Below are 18,599 nucleotides of genomic sequence, written 5' to 3'. Positions count from 1 at the left end.
AGATATGGAATCAGTCTAGGTACCCATCAACAGAAGAATGGATACATATGGTAGAAACACACAAGTTATTATCCATAAATAAGAATGAAATCTTGTCATTTCCAGGAAAGTCAATGGAACTGGAAGACATCAGGTTTAGTGAAATAAACCAGACACAAAAAGACAAGTATCACACGTTTTCTTTCATAAATGAAACCTTAAAAAAGAAGGGGAAAAAAAACCCTGAAAGTAGAAGAATGGCTATCTGGGAAAGGGAAGGAAAAGTGGGGAGGGGAGCAAGAAAGTGTAGAAGGAAGGTGGACATGATCAAGGCAGGATATATGCACATACATAAATGTTTCAGTAAAACCCATTATTTGTGCAATTAATATATTAATTATTATGATAAAAATAACTTAGTAAAGATCATGTCAAACTTTAAAACAATATTTTTGTGAAAAAACATAATATATGCTGAATATAGCAGTCTTTGCAAGCATGCAACAATTTATCTCATCTAAAATACTTTAAACAGAAATTTTAGTCATACAACAAAAACTTTGGAATATATGGGTTTCAGCAAGGATTTATATCATATTTTATATAGAAATTTAAAATATTTATTGTAGGACCTGACCTATCACTTTCTGTCTTTGTTATGCTTTGGGGGCAAGGTATATAGTGAGCTCCTAGGCATCTGAGTATATGTTCATTTATGAAGGTTTTCATAACAGTATACTTCAAATTTGATAAAAATATAAGTCAGTGGGTGTGCAACTGACAGGAAAGAAAATCTAACAGCATATACCAAGACTCCCCAGAACTCATGAATAGTAAAAAAGTAAAATCAGAACAAATTTATAACTACTCAATCCAGAATTAATTTACTCTCATTAACTTTACTCAAGTATTAGAGGAATAGCAATTGTCATTTAATTGCAGTAGGGATGTTCAGTTAAATAGACCAAAAAAAAAAAAAAAAAAAAATCAACTAATATGATTTTAGATAAAACACATTCTAACTACTAAAAGGCCTCATCTTTTATCAATTTTCTCCTCTGTGAAAATAAAGGAAAAAGTGCTTTAAATAACAAAGGAATTAAAAAATAAACTTTTCACATATAATTTTTCAGCAATCATTTTGAAATACATGATCTCCGTGGAAGTACTAGAAGTTAACATTGTCAAAGAAATTCTTTTTCCTTTTTAATGTGTTAGAAAAAGTAGTTAAGCAGTATTATGTACCAATCTGTTCTAGAACATTATATACATTAATTCATTTAACCATAATATTAACTATAAGATTACTAAAATTATCCCCATTTTACATATGGAGAAATGTAGACAGTGAAAATTAAAACACACACAGAGACCCACAGATTATAGCAAGTAAGCAGAGGAGCCACTGAGACTGAAGCAGTAGAACACCCTGATTCATATTCTCAAACACTACATAATAACACATAACTTCCCTCAATAAATATGTACTGGTCGGAAGACATGATAGTTGTTCTTTCTTCTATGAGTTATAAAAATCAATGACTGAGAAGCACAACCTTTTTGTATTTACCTAGACAGAACTGGTATTTCCTATACTAATGATCTCACAACCTTCATATCTCTTTAATAAACATATCCCTAATTGTTTCTAATTAATTTAAGTACAAGGTTATGAACATCCTAGAGAAGAAAGGATATTTTGCTGTTTGACAATAAGACAGAAAAAGGAAGGTGGCTTTAAAAAAAAAAAAAAAAGTCACTCTAGGTTATACACAAGGGAGGGAGAACAAAACTTTTTTTTTGAGACACAAATCTTATTAAATACTTAGTATATTTTGCAAATGTAATTAAACACTTCAAAATGTATGTGACCAAACTGGAACACAGCTCAAGTAGTATTTTCGGCTAACCTCTATTAAGAGTTAAGATTTGATTAGAAACTACAATTGCTATACTTGTCTTATTTGATGCCCAGGAGAGTCTCATGAACTGGTATTGTTCTATCCATTTTACAAGAGGAAATAGATTCCAAAATGTCAATAAATATACCTGAGATCACACAGTTAGGGAGGCTGGCCATTTCCAAAGTCTACAAAATTAAGACTATTTATTCATAGCTTTCTCCTGAGAGTAGATTTTTTTTTAAAGAGAATTTTTTAAATTCTAATTTGTTATGTATGACAGCAGAATGCATTACAATTCATATTACACATATAGAGCACAATTTTTCATATCTCTGGTTGTACACAAAGTAGAGTCACATCATTCCTCTTCATACATGTACTTAGGATAACAATGTCCATCTCATTACATCGTCTTTCTTACCCCCATACCCCTTCTCTTTACCTCCCTCCCCTTTGCTCTATCTAGAGTTCATCTAATCCACCCATACTCCCCCCACAACCCCATTATGAATCAGCATCCTTATATCAGAGAAAACATTTGGCATTTGTTTTTGGGGGATTGGCTAACTTCACTTAGCATTATAACTGAGTGTAGATTTGAGAAATGAAATTTGTTAAGTTACAAAGGCATGACAGAGACAGCCCATAAGAATATCCAATCCAGGGAGTAAGATCAAAGACAGGATCAGGATCCAATTTCATTTTGCTCCAAAGCAGATTTTCCAAATGTGCTCTGAGAAATTTTTACAGGGGGTCTTGAGATCAAAATAATTTTTACAATACTAAAAAGTTATTTGCTCTTTCTACACTTATCTCACAAATGTACAGTTTTTATAGAGACTAAATTTCATAGAATACTGTAATAGATTAAAATGCAAAAATGTGCATTAAGATGTGAGAATCCATCTGTTTTCAAGTAAGCTACACATTAAAGGAGATCTGCAAGTATGTAATATAATGCATCTCTTCTCATATTATTTAAGTTATTTTTTCATTTAAAAATGTGTTAACAAAAAAAACGGGGGAGATGTTGAGAGCCACAGCCGAAGGGGCCCCAGCAAACTTCCAGCTGACAGCTGATGATTGGCTCACAGCAGCCCCAGCAAACTTCTAGCTGCCAACTGATTGGCTCCTCTGGGGTGATGCTCATTGGGTTGTTTCCCGGCTCTTTCAGACCACGGAGCTGCTCATTGGGGGACGTTTTTGGCTCCGCCCACGCGACCCAGCCAATCAGCCTCAAGAGCAGAAGGAGTGGGGGAGGTTGAAAGGCTTGTGGGAAGCCAGTGGTGGCAGTTGGGCTCTGAAGGTTTTCCTGAAGAGTTGTGTGGTTTGGCATGTGTTCTAAAAATAAAGTTCGTTTCTTTTGACAAGTGGCTCCTGAATTGTGCCCAGCCAGACTGTGGCATTTAATGTTTTCTATTTTAAATAAATTACAATTACTTACCATTTAAAATGTTTTCATATATATAATAATAAATATATGCAAATATAACCCACCTAAATGAAAAGTCTTAAGAGTTTTCCATGAATATTTGATTATAAAGAGAAGGCTGAAAACCCATTCTCTTAAACCTATTCCCAACCAATCTTCAAATCTACAATCTGGTCTTCTACATTGATTTACTCACCAGGATTAAGTGGCCTATATAAATCGAAACTTCTGGGTTTTACCATATTATTTATTTGTTAAGGATGCTTTTTTAAAAAAAAATATCCCTTACCCCATCACATCACTAATATCTCCCCCAAAATTTGTTATATTAAGCCAATTATTTCAATTATTTCTTGTTCTACATTTTTAATTAACACTATACTTTATTCTCTAGTTAGAATAGTTTCTATAGTTCTACATCCCTCAAAATAAACTAAAAAGTTATATCAAATCTATAAAACTGAAGGCTCTGCCTGACTCATGATAATCCCATTGATGTAAAGATATCATATAGAGTAAAGCTAATCATTTGCTCTTTTTTTAATATGTGAAATCTTTTTATCTTAAAATTTGTATTGGTGCATTATAATCATACATAATAGTGACATTCACTATTACATATTTGTACATGAATACAATAGAACAATAAAACTTGATTAATTTCATTTCTCAGTACCTCCTTTTTTCCTCCCTCCTCTACCCTTTTTTTTGGTTTTGTTTTTGGTACTGGGGATTGTGCTCAGGGGCACTCGACCACTAAGCAACATCCCCAGCCCTATTTTGTATTTTATTTAAAGACAGGGTCTCACTGAGTTGCTTAGTGCCACCCAGTTGCTGAGGCTGGCTTTGGATTCTTGATCCTCCTGCCTCAGCCTCCCAAGCTGCTGGGATTACAGTCGTGCACCACCATGCCCAGCCTCATTTACCCTTTTAATCAATCATAATTCCAACAATAAGAAATTAAAACAGCAATTTGGGACCTAATTTTAGTAGGAAAAATTAAGTAATAACACATACATTTACATATTTAAAAGGCCACAATCTTATAGTTACTATAAGTCATTCTGCAATTTATGACACAATAATGATTTATTACATTTTTAGAAAACTAATACTATAAAGCCTTTGTAAGACAAATTCTACTGGATAGGGGCCAACTTGCCTTGGCAACAGTGGAAGTCTTGGCAACATATTAAAAATGCCAGCACTCTTCAACCTTCTGGTAAAGTTTTTCTCTGAGGAAAGAAAAGACTATTAAGAAAAAGATCACTCTTACATGATTAATTTTGAAGACTGAAAATACCCGAGAAAAAGAGTCTCCCCAAAACTGACCTTAAAACTATAAAATTACCATCACCTTAGGAAAAACTTTGTGGTGATTGTATTTTGGGGGGGACACCTTAATCGTCTACCACATTAGTTGCTAAGTGGAAAATTAGAAATTGCTCACATACCAATTCTAATATGAAGGAACAAAACAACAAGTCAATTAACAAAGCATACCCCATTTTCTTTATAAGATCTATAGTAATCAAAACAATAAGAAGAAAATTTATACCTAACTCCATAGCCACAACTTTGGTTTTTTCCCAAAGGTTTTCACTTTTACTCGTAGGATTTTCCTATTGTAATACTTCCACTTATTTAGGAAATATCAGCATATTACAAGTAGAAAAATTAAAGTACTGGATTAAATTAATATAAATAAAAAGATGGTAAAATATGCAATATATGCATTACAAATGACAGATCTTTTAAATATTCAAAGATAGGTTTCTCATGAGGACGTAGAAAAACATTTAAAAACAGTGATTCTTGAATTAACTAAAATTCTCATCAACAGAATATTTTTGGTTATCTGAATTCTCCACTAAGTGGAATTAAATAGACTCCAGTTAATGAAAGACTGGCTATCTGGGCCTAGATTCTCCATTATTACTCACTACCTGTTCGGTCTTGAACCTCAAAAGCTGAGAGGTAACATATTTCTACATTTAGTTAATACCATGGTGAAATGTTAATTACATACTACTTTGACACTAGTGTTGAAGGGTTTACAGCCTACAGGAAGTCCACTTTGTGTAACAAAAATTGAGAGTAAGTTTTAGAGTAAGCCTAAACTAGGTTCAAATCCTGATTCCCTCATTTGGACATTGGTGAGAATAAGAAGTCTGACACTTAGAAAGCCATGCTCAGTTTTTTTTTTTTTCAAGAAGGAATTAACAACTATCTCAAAAGAATGTAACATCTAAATTAGAATTGATGTATTGTGGCTAGCACGAGGTGAAGCATCCAACAGAAATTACTTCCTTTACTATACTTTCAAATAATGAACATCAAATATATGTACTGTATGTAAAACTGCAGGCTACACACCACTGACCATCTCTCTTCCCCATCACAGTCAAAATGAGATAAACTTTTGTGGGGTAACATGTGAGCCAAGTTCGTAAAATTATTAGTACAAAAATATTCTCAATTTTAAATAACTTCCACGATGCTAAATGCATTTATGAATGTCAAAATTAACCCCACTATTATGTATAAACTAAAAAATAGATTTAAAAAACCTACAAACAGAATTTCCCAATATATAATACCTATGTTAATAACATCATAACCGATTTAACATTTGTACACACTCAACATCTGTACACACTCACAAAAACTGTTAAAGGAAAATTCATCACTGGAGCCAAATGATCTTTTTCCACTTAGGCATATAAGGCCTATGTGCTGACCCTGTTACTTTTCAGCCCCATCTTTAGAGATCACATACCCAGTAAGTACTTTCATTGTCTCAGTGAAATTATTTGTAACTTCCATTCCTTTAAGGTGTTTTGTTCAGGCCTCTCTGCTTTACACAAGCATATCCCTCTACCCAGAACCACTAGGTCCTCTCATTCTTCATCCCATGCTCTGCCCTCCTGGCAAATTCTTATTCTTTCTTTATAATTCTATTTTAAAACCCCTTCATCCCAAAAAACATGACCAGAGACCTCAAAGCCCTGTGAAAACCAGGTAGAGGAAGGACAAATTTACTTCTCCACAGAAGTAAAAATAACTTCAGACAGGCTTAATACTGGTCAAGTAGTAAGTTTAAGGGTAAGTAAGCAGAACATGTGAGAATATTCTTCAGAAAGAAAGGAAGTGGCACAACAAAGCAGCTTTGCTATAGTTACTCCACAGGCAGGGAGCAGGGGAAAGGTAAATGTACTTCTGACTATTTCAGTGTGTAGTCAGATGGCAACATTTTGGTTAATGATGAGACTGCACATACAACAGTGATCCCATAAGATTACAATGGAGCTGAAAAATTCCTACCACCTAGAGACATCAAAATGCAACCCATCACTTATATATTTGTGGTGATGTGAGTATGAGTGAATCTACTGTAATGCCAGTCATTAAAAAAAAAACAAATATATTCAATTATGTGTAGTACACATTACTTGATAATGATTTTGAACAATTATGTTACTGTCTATGTATTTGCTATGCTGTACTTTTCACTGTTAGAGTATATTCCTTCTACTTATATGCAAAATGCTTACTATAAAATAATATGCCACATTTATGCTAGTAGCAACCTCAAACATCTTGTTTGCCACATCTCAATTGTGTGGCAAAAAGCCATGTTGAGTGACTGACCTATAATATCCAGACTCGTATAAGCACATTATCATATCTGCATAATGAAGACTCCGAATGCTACATTTTGCAGAATGTGTCCCCATCATTTACTGAAGCAGAACTGTATATGCTTATCTATCCCAATCTTGACTTACCTAAGGCTTTCTCCACATCTATACATTGACATCAGCACTGCTGAACAGTCACATAACAAAGCAGTTTTGATCAACAAACCTAAATGAGTGTCAACACTGATTAACAATCTTACTACATTTCTCAGCTAAGCTTGATCTCCCACTCTCTCCAATGCTCACTTCAAACCATATCCAATAACATACATAATAATCTCTTCCCCACCTATCACAACTGCATTTGTACATATTTGTAAACAATTGATATTAAAGACAGAAACCTGCAAGCAGAAATTTCCTCAACTAACCTACACCAATATAACTACCCTATATTCTTACCTATCCTTCCCAATTTTATAGGAGTTTGACCACTCCCACATCAGCCTTAAAAACATTTCCTTGACTTCCCTATAACAATATACTGGTTTTCTTTCAACCTCTGGCCATTCCTTTTCAGGTTTATTCCACTCTTGCCCTACCCCCAGACACCCCCACACACACAAATACATAACAGTGTGACCATTAAGAACTTAAAAGTCCCAAGCATTTTTCATATTATTTGTTTCCTTCATAGGCAAGCTCATTCAGAGACATGACTTCAGTATTCTGTCTCCCAGATTTCTCTCTCTGACCCTGACCTCTTCATCTGTGTCTGCTTGGGTGTTTTAGATACCTTAACTATTAAAGTTAGGCCTGATTCCTCAGGTGAAAAAATTCAAAGTCAAACCACTCACCAAGAAAATGTATTGTCTTTATAGATGTGCCCAGGAATTAGACGTTTTATAAATACATTTTGAGTGAGCACTGAGAACTGAAACTGTCTACCCTGAGTTTACAGTCTACAATAACTATCACTATTCATCTGTCTTCAACAAATGACTTTACTATTCCAGGAAAGTATTGTGAAGTAGATAAGAGTTCCAAATAACTTCATTGTTCATTTCAGGAACTTCCAGAAAAACCCATACAAACCAAATCAGAATATTCATTTTTTTAATAAACAACGGGTAAATGACTGTTCACTTTCCAAGACTGAAAATCTTACCTTAAAACCTTTGCCTTGCTAAGTCTGTCAATCCTAAACTATTACATCATGAACCTTACTCTAATTCCAAATGTTATGGTTTGGATTTGGAAAGTCTCATGTGTTCAGAGGTAGGGCTTTGGGAAATGATTGGATCATGAGGGCTCTGACCTTATTAGTGGATTAATCCACTGATGGCTGAATGGACTCCTGGTAGGTGGGACCTATTTGGAGGAAATAGGTTAACGGGGAAGGGGATGCTCTTTGAGTGTTTATCTTCTCTCCAGCTCCCCCCCTTCCTTCGTCCCTTCCAACTTCCTGGCTGCCATCAGCTGAGCAACTTTCCTCTGCTACACACTTCTGCCATGAGATTGTTCCTCACCTCAGGTCCAAAGCAATAGAGCCAGCAGATCACATTCTGGTCACAGAGATAAAAAGCTAACAGTAATCAAGTCTTACATTGAAATGCTAGACTCCAACCCCTCAATATAATACCCCAACTTTGCTGTCCCTTTCCACTACACTATACTTTTCACCACAACACCCCTTACCCCCCTGCAGATGCTACCAACTCTGGAAATGTGAACTCTCCTTTGTTGCTAAAAGCTAGAAACTCAACAGGTGATTTCTGGTGATCATTCCATAGCCCTACCAGATACCATTCCAAATGTCTATTAAAAATTCAGTTCAGCAATACTAGACTCATAACAGTGTGGGGGAAATATTCATTCTATATTAGGCAGTATCCATTGACACTACTGATATCCCAGTTTCTCAATAATACAACTAACTGGTTCACTCATTATATTTTGAATGACAAATAAAGAGGTTACAAATATCACAGAGGTCAAAGTATCACTGAGGAGTTCTAAGGAAGGTAAGAAATAGATCACAGATAAACTTAATAATCTAAGCAAGAATCATATGAGAAACAGAATGGGGAAAGTTGAATATATGAATAATCCACAATACTACGAAAAATATTATAAAATAGATTACAATTTAAGAGTGAAAAGAAACTTCCATAAGGAGAAAATGTTTGGGCATTTCTTTTACTAGAAATCACTTAAAACACAAAGACCAAGGCATGCTTATGTAAGAGTAATTTGAAAGAAAAGGTAAAGCATTTAAAATGCCCCAAAGAGGGCTGAAGTCGTGGCTTAGTGGTTGAGTGCTTGCCTAGCATGTGTGAGGCACTGGGCTCGATCCTCAGAACCACATAAAAATAAATAAAATAAATGTTTCCATCTACAACTAAAGAAAAATTAAAAAAAATAAAAATAAAAATAAAATGCCCCAAAGATGGGGAGGATTAAAACATCCCAATTTTAAGATTCAGTGAAAAAGAACACATGTTCTTTCATGGAAGAATAATATGTATGCATTCCCTTAAAATCTTACTATAATAAAGCCTTTTGTAACTATATTTTAAAATCCAGAAACATAAAAGGGAAAATTATACAATGGTATAAAAGAAAAACAAAGTTTTGCATTAAAGAAAACTATAAACAACCTAAAAAACCCACATCATACATAAGGAGCTTATCTCCTTATAGAGAACTCCTAAAGCCAAGAAAAAAAAGACCAATGACCTAATAGAAAAACAAAGGTCATGAGAGTTCAATGGGAAAAAAATTAAATGTCCGCTGGACATATGAAAAAATACCTAACATCACTGATAAAGAGAGAAACACAACAGCCTCAATTACACCAGTTCTCATCTATCAAACTGACAAAACTTCTAAGTCTGACAACATATTCAGCAGGCAACACTATGGAAAAATGCTTCATATACTTTCAGGTAACAGTATGGCAATCTGGCAGTATCTAGCACAGTGACAGAAGCATTTATCTTATTTTAAATAAGCTTTTATTTTAGAATTTTTTAAGTTTGTATAAAAATTGTAAATTGTACCAGATTCTTCTATTTCACACATCCAGTTTTTACTATTAAGATCTTACAATAGTATGGTACCCTTGTTATAATTAATGAACAAATACTAATGCATTATTATTTACTCAAGTCCATTCTTTATTTAGATTTCCTTAGTTTTTACCTAATATACTATTTCTGCTTCCAGGCCCTATCCAGTTTACCACATTATATTGTAATAATCATGTCTTCTTAGGTTACTCTTGGCTGTAACAGTCTCTCTAAGACTTCCCTGTTTTTGATGACCTTGACAGTTTTGAGGAGTAATATACAAATATTTTGTACAAAGCACCTCAACTGGGATTTGTTTCATGTTTTTTTTTCATAATTAGACTGGGGTTATGGTTTTGGGGAAGGAAGACCACAGAAGAAAAGTGTCACTCTCATCACATCATGCTATCAATGATTTATCACTGTTAATGCTAACTTTGATCACATGATTGAGGTGACCATTTCTCCCAAGTCAAGTTATTCTTTTCCCAATTTTCCATACTGTACTATTTTGAAAGAAGTTACACAGTATAGGGTATACCTCCTTGAGAACTGAATAGCTACATGAATCATTAATTCTTCTGCACAAAAGATTCATTTACTCTTTCCCATTTATTTAGTTGACCATTTATTTTTATCAGTATAAACTCATGAATAATATTTTATGCTTTGGTTATAATTCAATACTACTTCATTTTGTTGCACAAATTTCCCCAGTATTGGTCACTGGAAATTCTTTCACTGAGCTATGTCCCTTCAACAAAGCCCACTCACTTTTATTGTTTGGTATTCCTTATATTTCAGCATTATAATATGCTCCAGGTTTGCCTTTTATTTGTATTTTCTGCCCCAATCCTAAAACCAGCCATTTCTCCAAGGAGGACTTTTTATAGGAAAATGGCATTAGAAACTAAGATCTGGGTACTAGATATGCTCATTGCTACTAAGTCATTGCTTCTAGGTCCTTTCAAGTTCACACAGCAAGAAAATGACCCAGTGACCCTGGTTCTCAAAATCAAAACGATACATTCACTTGTACAAGTAGGAAAAAAAAATACATACATACATACATATATATATATATCGTTTGTTTCATATTCATTTGACACTGTAGAAGCAAAAAATAGGAAACAACTAAAGTGTCCACATAGGATCAAGTGACTAGACTATGCTACATCCACATAATGAAATACTACACAGATCTAGACAAAGATTTTGATCTTTAAAGGATCAAAATCTTTGTCTAGTTATGGAAAGAGCTCCAAAATAAAATATACATTTGTTTATATTTGCAAAAAGAAACAGGAAAGATAAATAGGATACTAAAAGAAATGTTTACCTAAACAAGGTATGGAAAGAAAACAAAGAGGAAGAGAACAAAGAGGAAACAAGACTTTTCTGTATCCCCTTATATACTGATTTACTGATTTAAAAATATTTTTTAAAAATCAGGTTGAATTTTTAAAAATAACTTAAAATGCCTACCAAAATAGAAGAATCTGAAGAGTTCAAATACTAAGGAAAGGGGAAAAAATTCATTTCTGAAGAGTAAATACTATGAGACAAGGAAATCTGATTTAAGAGCTATTATGCACTGGAGCTGGGGTTGTGGCTCAGCGGTAAAGCGCTCGCCTAGTATGTGCGAGGTGCTGGGTTCGATCCTCTGTACCACATAAAAATAAATAAAATAAAGGTAATGTGTCCAACTACAACTAAAAAATAAAAATTAAAAAAGGAACTATTATGTACCAAAAAATTACTTGTAAATTTTAGTACAACAGAGTGTTTCAAGTCAAACTCAGTTGAATTTAATGTACTGAGATGCACTACAGTTGCTAAAATGAGCCTATTCATAGAACCTGTACCTAACTTAGTAAATATTTAAATGGAGAGTGTTATATGATCTCATATTTAGCAGGGAGTTTAAGGAACTGCAAAATCATTTCTAAAGGTATAGTTAATAGATGTATTCTTGATTATAAAATGTGCTGATATTTATAATTAAATAGAAGGGTTTATCATTTTTGCATTTTGTAAATCTACTATTTATATTTCTGATTTCCCCCAACAAAATGGGGAAACTGATTTCTAACATATAGAAACATGTCCTTATTGAGAGATAAAAATGGCAAAGGGTTTGCAAATTAAACACATTTTTCCAAGTGTTCCTAAGAGATGTTAAAAACAATTTTCATCTCTCTGAGGTGAACCAAACTAGAAAAAAGAGGGGGAGAGGTAGTAAGCTCTTAATCAGGAAGCAACCCTTTGAGGCTATTTCTGAAATGTTAACATATCACAAAAGGACATCCATTCAACTTTCAGAAGCAGCTCATTTGCAATTATGCACAAAACTTTCCAAAATAGTTCATTATAGAAACATGATATTCTGCCTAAAAAATGTTCGATATGCAGCTCAATTCTATAGATTAAAAAACTCTTAAACTCCTTAACTGGGATATCTCTTTCTTTGACCTCATTGCCTACCACTACTACCTACACAGCAACCTTATTTCTTTACATGTACCACATGGAACTATTCATTAGATGGAAAATAACAAAAAATATTTTTAAAGAAATGTAAATCTTTTTTCATACCTCCCTGTTACAGCTTTTTAATTCTAGGAAGTGTTTCTCTACTCACAAAGCTTTAGCATTACCTCCTCTAAGAAACAGACCTAACATCTTAGGCAAAATGTCATTTTCTCCTTTCTTCATAACCACAAGTTCATCTTTGATGGTAAGACAAACTGATAAAATCTCTAATACACTACCTAATCTTTTACTGAGATGCTCTAACTGGTATAATCTGGACAATGGTTAAGAACAAGTCTATTCCAATTCCTGATGCAACTCTTATAGACACGCTGACGTATCTAAGGTTCAAGTTTTATAGTAGAGAGGTAGTTTTGAAGAAACAATAAGAAGAGACAGAGCTGAAAGAGCCAACTGCAATTTTCCTCCCATACCCAATTTTTTATCTTAATTCTACATTTTTTTGCACACCACTTATAAAAGTAGAATTTAAAAACATATAAGAATATCAAACTGTTGGGGGAAATAATAATATATATTATAAAGCACCAATAATAAAAAACAACCTGAAAGGAGTATGTAAATAAGCAACTGAATAAAAAAATATGATTTTTAATAAAATTATACATAACTATTTGCTCTGAAATGAAGAAAATATCATTTAATAATTTTTTTAAAAAGAAGAAACTACAAAGATTCAAAGAATATTAATAGTCTCCTTAGAAATTTGAAGTGAAAATACAAAGGTGGTGGAACCAATCAAAGAAATTCAAATACAAGTTATGGCATTCTTTCTACAAACCAATTATCAAAACCAAGTATTTTAAATATTGTAATACTAAAAATAGATGTGGTATATTGTTAGTGGTACTGGGACTAATGGCAATCCCAAAAAAAAGTTCATAGACTTTGATTTGAGAATGGCACTTCTGGGCATCTACTCTAAGGAAGTGAACATCAAAGTGGAGAGACAGGGAAGGAGGTATCACATGCTCAAAAATGTCACAGAATAATTTAAAATAGAAAAATATGAAAAATAATAATTTACATCAAACACTATAAAACAATTAAACCTTTTTGATGGACTGACAAAAAAACCCTAAAATGATAGCCATAAAAATTAATTGGGGGGGCTGGGGTTGTGGCTCAGCGTGTGCAAGGCCCTGGGTTCGATCCTCAGCACTACATAAAAATAAATAAACAAAATAAGGGTATTGTGTTTAACTAAAAAAATAAAAGATTTTAAAAAAATAATTGGTATTTTTAAAAAATTCTTACATTAAATCATAAAAATTATCTTAAACAAAAAGTACCTTTAAAAAACTATTTATTAAAAAAAAAGACAAGGAAATATCTGATGATAATGACTGCATCAGGGAATTTAGATTCTCTAATTTCTACATTGTCATATATTTTTAAAATAACTTTCAAAACATAATAATAGAGTCAGACAGAAAACAGTAAGATTCTGAGAAGAAATAAACTAAAAGACTATGATAAAACCATTCACTAAAAGGATAAAAATATTAAAAGATTCTCCCCCCCAAAAAACTGATAAAACTAGAAAGTTCAAAGTAGAATTAAAAAGGGAAGAAAATATAAGATGTTAATATAGAATGAAGGAAAATTTAAATCACTTTGCCTTCACTTTAGTTTATATGAGTGGATCTTTCCTTAACACTATGCTAAAACCTAAGAACAGCTTTTCTAAAACTCTAGAACCCATTAAGAATCACATAGAACATTAGAAACCCAAACCCAGAGACTGACTGAGTTGTTCTGTGCTTGAAATTACACAGACACACTTAGAGACACACACACATAGACAGACAGACACACACACACACACATACACATACTTAGTTTTTGTTATTGCTGTTTTTTTTTTAATCACACTTTTGAAATTCAGGGCAGGGCCACTCACTGACTTAGAAGAACAAAATATCATAAATGATAATATAAGATAATGAATAATAAACATCCAAGCAGATTTTTTTAGACAAAGAATAAAATGCAACAACAGTTTCTTCTTTTAAGTAAGTTTTATGACCAGTTATTCTACTTTAATTTTAAAAAACTTAAGTTACACATAAGAGTCATTAACAAAGAATGAATATTCTTTAGACTATTTAGATGTCAAACAATGGTAGAAGCACAGATCTAAACAAGGGAAATGGAACATGGGCAAATGGTTAAGAGAAAAATTTTACTGGCCCTAAGAAACAGCTTATCAATGTACTTACTGAAAAAGTAAGGCTTCTTTATTCTTAATGGCCATTAGTTAAGAAACAACAATGAGGGAGTCAGGGATATAGCTCAGTGGTAGAGTACTTGTCTAGAATACATAAGGCCCTGTGTTCAATTCCCAGCACCCCTAAAAAATAAAGAAAAGAAACAATAATGAATACCCTCGATTATTTTGTCCTCACCCGCACCTCTTCCCCCAATATACATGAAGGACACACCGTATATCCATTAGTAATACCAGTTCACTACAGGAGTGAATTCTCAAATTGAGTGGGTGGAGAGGTATATTGGAAAATCCAGGAGGTATGAATAGTTTAAAAAGCCAAAGAGATGATTTTGATTCAACAGTCCCTGTGAATCACTAATTTAGACATTCATCAACCTGAAGGAAAAGATTGGTTAAATAAATTTACTACCATTATCAATAATTCTTCTCATTATATAAAGAATAATAAAAATAATTGCTAACTGTGAGTGCTCACTAGGTGCAATACTTTGCAAATTGCTTTACATCCATTATTTCAAATTCCCAGAACACTATCAAATAGGTTTTCTGTTCTTTCCCAATCTGACCTTAAAGAGTTAACTATCTCATAATCCCATAATCATGTTACTACTCAAGTAGTCTTTATGATATAAAAAATGAAAACATATTCTAGACTATATTAAATAGAAACTTGAGTTGTAGATTTTTTCCAAAAAAATGATACCTAACATAAATGTTTCAGTCATTTTATAGCTTCCTGGGGGGTGAAGGTGGAAATCAGAAAGAAAAGAAAGTTTAAATAATAAGAATATATACTGAAAAGGGAAAGGTCAGCAAAAACATATGCTGACTAATTTATTACAAAATACAATGCTGACTCTACTCTTTCTGAAAAGATAAATGTAGGTAAATCATGATTTCAAAAATTTAACTATTATAAAAACTTTCCATGTATTATGACCATATAATAAGTTGAAGGATTTAAAAAAGCACTAAATCTCATAAACTATGAAAATTCATTTTTAAAAGTCATATTTCAAATACATTGTTATGATTTATAATTAGGTGTCTCCCAAAAGCTCATTTGTGAGACAATGCAAGAAAGTTTAGAGGCGAAACTGGGCTAGGACAGCCTTAACCTAATCAATGCATTAATCACTAATAGGGGTTACCTGGGTAGTAAGTAACTATAGGCAGTAAGGATATAACTGGAGGAGGTAGGTCACTGAGGGCAGGCCCTTGGGGTATATATTTGGTCCCTCTCTCTACTTCCTGGTGTGATGTTCTGAGCTGCTTTCCTCTGCCACAATCTTCCACCATGATGTTCTGCCTCACCTCCAGCCTAGAACAAAGGAGTCAACCATATATGGACTAAGACCTCTGAAACCATGATCCCCCAAGTAAAATTTTCCTCCTCTAATTGTTCTTGTGAGGTCTTTTGGTCAAAGAAATTAAAAAGCTGACTAAAACACACTGTTACCAAGGCATAATCTCTGATTTCTAAAGTAAGTTTATTAATATAATACTAAAGCAAAAGTAAAATTTAAAACTCACTTTTTAAAGTCTTTAATTTTAAAAGTGAACCATAAAATAGTTTTGAACTAACTATAGTAAGTCTATTGAAAAGCAAACTCCTAGTCAACTGTATACATAAACTATCAAGGTAGCAGAAATGACATTAAACGTACTACTCAATCCTCTGAGGACAATTCTGCACTTTACTTTTGTAAATGTATTTAAGTCTAGTACTGCAAAAATACCTGAATTTTATTAGAGATAAAATATTCTCCGTTAAATCAAATTTTACTATTGATATTTACCAATGCTTGACCTTTAAAAATTGACCTTTAAGGGGCTGTGGTTGTGGCTCAGTGGTAGAGTGCATGCCTAGCATGTGAGGCACTGGGTTTGATCCCCAGCATCACATAAAAATAAACAAACAAAATAAAGGTATTCTGTTCATCTACAACTAAAAATTTTAAAAAAGCATTTTCTTTACATATAATAAATAATGTAATGCTATATATATTTCAATCTGTCTAAAAGACAATAATCTTTGAAGGCTACGTCACTTTCCTATTTTCACTAACAAGTTAGTACAGACCACATGTAATTAACAAGTCTCAATAATGGCAAATTACTGTCCAAATTGGCTTCTAGATTACTCTCAACCAACTATCATTAACATTGTATAGCTCCAATATTCAAAACCTTTGTTGACTTTTTTATTTTCTACTGTATCAAAATTTACTTTTGAGTCGGGTGCAATGGTGCACACCTGTAATCCCAGCAATTCTGGAAGCTGGAGGTAGGAAGATTGTGAGTGCAAAGCCAGTCTCAGCAACTTAGTGAGGCTCTAATTAACTCAGTACCCTGTCTCTAAATAAAATATAAAAAAAGGGCTGGGGATGTGGCTCAGGGTTAAGCACCCCTAGGCTCAATCCCTGGTACTAATGAATGAAAGAAATAAAAATTTACTTTTGACTGCTTCTAGGCCATGACTACTCTGACTCTAATTTACTAATCAATAATGAAGCAATCAATGTTGCTTCTCCTAATCCCAGTATTAAACAATATATAATATGGGGAGAGTACAGGAAAAAAAAGCAGTCCCTCTGGAGCACAATGTCAGTCAAAAGAGGGAGAGTCTTGAAAATGACATTTGACCTCAAAAATAAAAACTTCTCTCCAAGGAAATGTCACAGCATTGTAATTTCAACATATCAATCTCTTTATCTTTGAATTACAACACCTACCAGTGTCTAGTACACATTCCCATTCTCCTCTGATCTCTTTTTTTTAGTACTAAAAAACACACATATTAACTATAGAAGACTATCTCAGTTTAGAATAATAAGAACTTCCATGTTGTTAACGGGTAATTTCTCACAAATTTATTAATTTTTATCAACTTTTGTATTATTGAACATTAACACATACTAAAAATAATGTCATCAATTAAAAATATAGCTGGATTAAATATATGACATGAGAAGACAAAGTTAATAACTAACCTAGAATAGAGGGAAAGAATAATTATCTTTGGGTACTTTTCCCATATTTTACAAACATACAAACAAAATTTAGAAAATTCTTGAAAGTATTTAAACTATCTGTAAAAAGAAACAAGAATGTGTTACTAAAATATAAACAAAGCAATTTTTATATTAAATTAATATTTATGGCAACAAAAAAAAGCAAGTTTCTTTTCACTCTTTCTCAGGTTAAAGAACCATCTTCAGGAAATAACATTTTCTGTTCTTTAAATGTGAGCACGAGATAAGATATATATATATATTAACAGTAGTAATTTGCTATTTTTATGTCATAAGGATCAGTTTGATAGAAAAAGTCATGACAAGAAATGAATAATTTGGTCTCATTTCAATTTAATCGTATATAGTCACATATGAATGAAAACGTGTTCAAAATATATGCCTTACTTACAATAAGCAATACCAATACTAAAAGCCAATGGGTACCTGTGCGTATAAAATTTATCTGCCTTTAGGAAAATTTTTCACCCACTAATGGAGCAACCTATATAGCATATGCATCTGGATTGCTTTGGTGGCACATACTCAAATACTGTAAGCTAATTTTAACACATATAAAATCAAAACAAATAAGTAAACACATAAGTAAAATTAAAAAGAAAACAAAGTAGAAATACTTCCATAACAATGCCACTTATTTTTTTGCTTTCCAACATTCATATTCATTTCATCTTATGCATAAAGAACTGATAAATTCATGATTTTAAATAAATATGCAAATATTTTAAATATCTTTTTAGCATCCAATTTG

At 32.8% G+C, this 18,599-nt stretch overlaps 1 protein-coding gene and 1 long non-coding RNA gene across 5 annotated transcripts in view; one reads left to right on the top strand and one right to left on the bottom strand.

Moving 5' to 3' along the window:
- Cdk17 (cyclin dependent kinase 17) overlaps positions 1 to 15,681 on the bottom strand; it is a 94,299-nt gene extending 78,618 nt beyond the window's left edge. The window contains exons 1-2 of one of the 4 annotated variants that reach the window (XM_048803610.1): positions 14,803 to 15,677; positions 4,478 to 4,550 (exon numbers count right to left, since the gene is read on the bottom strand). The gene's annotated coding sequence lies outside the window, so the exon portion shown is untranslated. Of the gene's footprint in view, positions 1 to 4,477; positions 4,551 to 14,802 lie in introns of all 4 variants that reach the window. The other 3 variants (XM_048803619.1, XM_048803613.1, XM_015482910.2) reach the window with 3 other exon arrangements.
- Positions 7,599 to 18,352, top strand: LOC125616949. The gene is made up of 4 exons (XR_007347752.1): positions 7,599 to 7,727; positions 16,645 to 16,649; positions 17,105 to 17,111; positions 18,341 to 18,352. It is a non-coding gene; the product is annotated as an uncharacterized LOC125616949 (long non-coding RNA).
- The last annotated feature ends 247 nt before the right edge of the window (positions 18,353 to 18,599 follow it).

This window comes from Marmota marmota, unplaced genomic scaffold (genome assembly GCF_001458135.2).
Source record: "Marmota marmota marmota unplaced genomic scaffold, marMar, whole genome shotgun sequence".
Lineage (NCBI taxonomy): Eukaryota > Metazoa > Chordata > Mammalia > Rodentia > Sciuridae > Marmota > Marmota marmota.
Note: the sequence above shows the minus strand (reverse complement) of the source record. Positions and strands in the feature narration are given on the sequence as shown.